Below are 5942 nucleotides of genomic sequence, written 5' to 3' on the forward strand. Positions count from 1 at the left end.
AATTGCTTTACTCTGTTAGTTCCCGCATTTTCACTTAAAATCTGGTGGAATCCCACTCAGTTGCAGACCCGATTGAGTACAGAGAGTGGCTTAGTTTTGTCTCTAAATCGCATATCTGCAGGGAAATGCGAGGAGTGTTCGCGTTTGTTACGTTTTATAGCGAAAGTTTGGTTAAAGGAGACCTGAGCCGAGGATCATGGTTGATAAGCTGTGAATGGATATAACTATTTTAGGTTAAGTTGGCACGTGATTTCGTTGTTTATTCTGCATGGTGTTATATGTGTTTGTGCGTATCTGCGTTCATATGCGTATGTGAGTGTGTATGAGTTAGCACTGCAGTAGTGATATGGACTTTAATATCAACTGATCTGTAAAACCAAAAACAGAAATTCATTCGTATTCTTCACATTGAAAGACTTTCATGAAATTTATACGCTATTACCCCCTAAATAGAATGCCCGTATTATATTCATTCTGAGGAATGGAGGTTGAACCCCCGAAAAACGCAACTTCCGAGGCACTGGCCACTTCTTACATCTATTACGAACCTCAGTCAGGTCAAGAGAAATCCAATACATTCACTCTGTAGCCGGCCACTGTCTTGTATGGATTATCACCCCTTGGGTCAGACCTACCTTCCTTTCCTACACGCCTATCATACTAAGCAGCTAACGCTTTCGATGTGCTCGTCTTTTTCATCATTCCATAACATTCAGATTCTCTACCCTATTCTATCCCTGCTTCCAAGAGTTCTGATCACCTTAAAACAAAGGTCTCAAACGATCAGCTTATTTCCTCAACATTTTCATACTCTCCAGAGCTGCTATACCGCATCTTCCACCTTTCTCTTTCGAAAGTGGAGAACTTTCAGCAATTCTTCCATGTGTCCTAAATACTTTTTACCACTGGCAAACTTCTGTATAGCTGCTGGTACACCCGTCCAAACATTAAAGTACATCTATGAGTAGCCTACTTCAGTGACAGCAATTGATTAGATTTCTGCTGGGTGATTATCCTAGCCACGGTGCAGATAAAACAGGTCAGCCAGACATCTTCCCAATTTTAAGCCTCTTCTGCGTACCTACGTCATCTGAGGGAGCGTGGTGGTGAGAACCATTAGGAACATAGGACTAACAGACCGTGACCCTAGCATAGGTGAATTAAGATTTCGTAGTCTCTTCAACGACAATTAATTAGACTCCTGTTGGGTGATTATCCTATCCTAGGTGAATTAAGATTTCATGGCCTCTCCAATAGCAATTAACTAGGCCTGCTGGGTGTTTATCCTAGTCTAGGTGAATTAAGATTACATGCCCCTCCGATTCCAGTAAGCGAGTAACTTCCATCTTTCGAGATCTCTCTCTATTATAATAGACCCAATTCAAATTCTCTTTCCTATATGGTTGAAAAATATCGTTTCATTCCTCATCAATATTTTTAAATGTTATATCCTACCATTATTGTACCACTAGTCTGTAGAGAATATCAATCGAGGACTTATGGTGTACACAATAAAACTCGGTATAAGTTTTGCTATGGATCTCGCAAGAGCGACTGAGAGTACTTCGGGAGAGACGAGTAAGTGAGCTGGTGGTGGTCCGTCTGTGTTATTATCTTTGCGAAGACATTAAACTCTGGAAGTTTGCCGCTTTCCAGTAGTTCTCTCAATTCCCTTGGCAGGTCCAACTTCCGTTCCCGGCTCCTCGCGGGCTAAGAAAGCTATTCAAGAGAAGGAAGAGGATAGGAAGACCGACAAGTTTCTCGATCAACATGAGAGAATTTTGAGAGGGAGAACTAATGCGTAGGCTTAGTAAGTAGAAATCTCTCTCTCTCTCTCTCTCTCTCTCTCTCTCTCTCTCGCCACTCTGAGAATGTAATAGAATATATATTATAGGAAAACCTCGGAGTTTGTTAGGAGAGGGTGATTGAAAGGAGTTGCAGCCAGGGGCCAACTGGACGCTGCGAAGAACCTAAAGTAATGCCTACAGTGCACCGCGTGAGCTGCACTGACGGCGCTACCTCCCTACGGGGCCTTCCACTGCGAGAGCGTTTTGAGATTTACATTTAATAATGCTTTTAAAAACGGTTTCCATTCTTAGGCCAGTGGCAAGAATATTGTAATGTGAGTAATAATAATTTATGAATGAATTATACAGATGGTCATATTATATTGTAATTTTCTTACATCCTACACTCCACATATGTGTTTTGTCTTGATGTATATGAATGAGTAGGTGATAGCTGTGTTCACGTCAATTCATCAAAGCAATGTGAGTGTGCGAAGAAATATAGATATAACTAAAAATAAGGAAAGACGTAGAAAACATAGAGTTTACATTAAAACAGAGAGAGAGAGAGAGAGAGAGAGAGAGAGAGAGAGAGAGAGAGAGAGAGAGAGAGAGAGAGAGAGAGAGAGGGAAATAAACTATACGTGTAGGTTTAAGATAAAAGAGAACAAGCATCAGGAGGTTATCTTACTTGATGAGTGAATCAAGAGAGCCTAAACCAAAGTTTGTCCGAGCCTTCGTATTTCAACTATTTACATAACATTGAGAGACAAAATGTAAATTTTTAATGAACTTATGAAAGATCGAGATCTCAAATTTCCAGCGTGTCTACTCCTTAAAAGACAGCAGATACCTTAATTCATTTAGGCCATTTTTAATCGGAAGACCCATATCCATAGTAAATAAAAAAAACACCCTTTTTATTGATACTGATTTCTCTACCTAAAATAATACACATGTTTAATATGTAACTATTCAGCTTCCTTTTCCTCTTTGTCGTCTTTACATTTTTTATTACAGTTTCTAAATATGCCTAGGATTAATACCAGTTATGGTAATCCCCAATTATTATTATTACTATTATTATCATTATTATTATTTTTTTTTTTTTTGCTCTATCACAGTGCTCCAATTCGACTGGGTGGTATTTATAGTGTGGGGTTCCGGGTTGCATCCAGCCTCCTTAGGAGTCCATCACTTTTCTTACTATGTGCGCCGTTTCTAGGATCACACACTTCTGACACTTCTGCATGAGTCCTGGAGCTACTTCAGCCTCTAGTTTTTCTAGATTCCTTTTCAAGGATCTTGGGATCGTGCCTAGTGCTCCCATGATTATGGGTACAATTTCCACTGGCATATCCCATATCCTTCTTATTTCTATTTTCAGATCTTGATACTTATCCATTTTTTCCCTCTCTTTCTCTTCAACTCTGGAGTCCCATGGTATTGCGACATCAATGAGTGATACTTTCTTCTTGACTTTGCCAATCAACATCACGTCTGGTCTATTTGCACGTATCACCCTATCTGTTCTTATTCCATAGTCCCAGAGGATCTTTGCCTGATCGTTTTCTATCACTCCCTCAGGTTGGTGCTCATACCACTTATTACTGCAAGGTAGCTGATGTTTCTTGCACAGGCTCCAGTGGAGGGCTTTTATTATTATTATTATTATTATTATTATTAAAATACTCATAGTAGCATAAGTCTTAAAATGCAGAAACTAATCCACATTATATACAAGTACAGATATTAAAAGATAAATCTGAACAGAGAGCTTTCGGGAATTCGCTCGATTGCCTTTTCAGGCTGATTGAAAAGGAAATCGAACAGATTCCCGAAATTTCTCTGTATAGATTTATATTCAAAGATATGTACATATACATAACGGTGAATGTGATTCTCAATTATTATTATTATTATTATTATTATTATTATTATTAATTTTATTATTATTATTTATTGTATTTATCTTTTTTTTTTTTTTTTGCTCTATCACAGTCCTCCAATTCGACTGGGTGGTCTTTATAGTGGGGGGTTCCGGGTTGCATCCTGCTCCTTAGGCGTCCATCACTTTTCTTACTATGTGCGCCGTTTCTAGGATCACACTCTTCTGCATGAGTCCTGGAGCTACTTCAGCCTCTAGTTTTTCTAGATTCCTTTTCAGGGATCTGGGATCGTGCCTAGTGCTCCCATGATTATGGTACAATTTCCACTGGCATATCCCATATCCTTCTTATTTCTATTTTCAGATCTTGATACTTATCCATTTTTTCCCTCTCTTTCTCTTCAACTCTGGTGTCCCATGGTATTGCGACTTCAATGAGTGATACTTTCTTCTTGACTTTGTCAATCAACGTCACGTCTGGTCTATTTGCACGTATCACCCTATCCGTTCTGATACCATAGTCCCAGAGGATCTTTGCCTGATCGTTTTCTATCACTCCTTCAGGTTGGTGCTCGTACCACATATTACTGCAAGATAACTGATGTTCCTTGCACAGGCTCCAGTGGAAGGCTTTTGCCACTGAATCATGCCTCTTTTTGTACTGGTTCTGTGCAAGTGCCGGGCATTCGCTTGCTATGTGGTTTATGGTTTCATTTTTCGTATTGCACTTCCTACATATGGGAGAGATGTTATTTCCGTCTATCGTTCTTTGAACATATCTGGTTCTTAGGGCCTGATCGTGTGCCGCGTGTTATCATTCCTTCAGTTTCCTTCTTTAGCTCTCCCCTCTGTAGCCATTGCCATGTGTCATCGCTGCTAGTTCTTTAGTCTGTCTCATGTATTGTCCGTGCATTGGTTTGTTGTGCCAGTCCTCTGTTCTGTCTGTCATTCTCCTGTCTCTGTATATTTGTGGGTCTTCGTCTACTTTCATTAGTCCTTCTTCCCATGCACTCTTTAGCCACTCGTCTTCACTGGTTTTCAGATATTGCCCCAGTGTTCTGTTCTCGATGTTGACGCAGTCCTCTATACTTAGTAGTCCCTCTCCCTCCTTCCTTTCGTGTTATGTATAGTCTGTCCGTATTCGCTCTTGGGTGTAGTGCTTTGTGTATTGTCATATGTTTCCTGGTTTTCTGATCTATGCTGCGGAGTTCTGCCTTCGTCCATTCCACTATTCCTGCGCTGTATCTGATTACTGGCACTGGCCATGTGTTTAATTGGCTTTTATCATATTTCCGGCGTTGAGTTTTTGACTTGAGTATCGCCTTGAGTCTCTGCATATATTCTTCCTGATCGTGTCCTTCATTTCTTGGTGTTTTATATCCCCTCCTTCCATTATTCCCAGGTATTTTGGTTATCCTGTCTCATCTATGTGTTTGATGTTGCTCCCATCTGGTCGCTTTATCCCTTCAGTTCTCGTTACTTTGCCTTTTTATATGTTGACTAGGCGCATTTTTCTATTCCAAACTCCATCCTGATGTCCCCAGATACAATCCTTTATTATTATTATTATCATTATTATTATTATTATTATTATTATTATTATTATTATTATTATTATTATTATTGTCTTTTCATAAACGATTATTCGTTCCAGGTTCTTTCATCGTGTCTTTATGAGCTGTGATTTTTTTTTAAACATAAAATGGGACCAAATGATTCGCTAAAAAAAAAAAAAAAAAAAAAAAAAAAACATTCCGCCTGAAAGTAGTACTGAGAATGGATGTAGGTACTATTTGTGTTGAGCAGCATCAAGCAAGAACAAAACTGATGTCAAAGTAGTTTCTTTATAGATATTGACAAATTGTCTTTTATACTTGTTTCGGAGATATCTAACTGAATGACATATAAGCAGTCCGTCAAAAAATAGACGTGTTACTTCTTTTGTTGAGGGGCATACTAAGTAATAAGACACAATTATTAAAGGCAGAAAAATGATAACTCTCCGTACCAAGAAATAGGTTTCCGAAACCATGTATAAGAGAGAGAGAGAGAGAGAGAGAGAGAGAGTACGAACCTCACGAATCCTGACAGTGCAGTGGCTAACTCAATCAGTGCATATTCTATACACTAATACCCGGCCAATATATTAATAATATCATATTCAAAGGATTAGCGTGAATCAAAGGGGGGGGGGGGGGGGGGGCGTTTACTCTCAGCCTAATGGACGATGGATGGTACTTGGCAGTTAGCTTGAATAGGGACCACGT

Source organism: Macrobrachium nipponense, chromosome 17 (genome assembly GCF_015104395.2).
Source record: "Macrobrachium nipponense isolate FS-2020 chromosome 17, ASM1510439v2, whole genome shotgun sequence".
Classification (NCBI taxonomy): domain Eukaryota; kingdom Metazoa; phylum Arthropoda; class Malacostraca; order Decapoda; family Palaemonidae; genus Macrobrachium; species Macrobrachium nipponense.